The following is a 578-nucleotide window of genomic DNA, read 5'->3' as shown; positions in this document are numbered from 1 at the left end:
AGCATGTCCATGCTAGCGCAGAGCACAACACTCTCCCTGAGGCACCATGATGTGTTCACCAAACTGGAGCCCCCCCACCCAATCTTCCTGACTTTTAATGGAGCCTTCATTCTAAAGCCTCAGTTAATGCAAACTGTTCTCTCTGAACTTCTCTTGTGTTTTGCTGGTGTCGCCCTTTACATCAGCTAGTGGCCGGTGGTTTGTCTACTCCTTTATTACGAAGACATATTTTGCATTTTACCTTTGTTGCTCATCCCCAACCTAGGATATTCTCTCCCCTTGTTGCTGAATGGGTGGGATCTTGTGTCTGAGGCACTAAGAAATAATCACCTCGCACCAGCTGAAGATTAGAAAACACAGGTTTATTGCAAGAGACACTCCTGACAGCGGCGGGGAGGGAGCGGGGTCCAGGAAGGAGCTAGAGTGCTGGGTTCTTTCTTATAGGGCCGCTGGGGACTCTCCAAGCCTCTCAAAAGCTCCCAGGGACTTGCTCCTTCTTTGGGTTACTTTTCCTCCACCCTTACCTCTCCACTGTCCTACTTTGTCTCCTCTTCCTCTTCTCAGCCCAGAGGTGCAAG

Source organism: Condylura cristata, unplaced genomic scaffold (assembly GCF_000260355.1).
Source record: "Condylura cristata isolate star-nosed mole 26May11 unplaced genomic scaffold, ConCri1.0 scaffold00010, whole genome shotgun sequence".
Classification (NCBI taxonomy): domain Eukaryota; kingdom Metazoa; phylum Chordata; class Mammalia; order Eulipotyphla; family Talpidae; genus Condylura; species Condylura cristata.
This window is presented reverse-complemented; position numbering follows the sequence as displayed.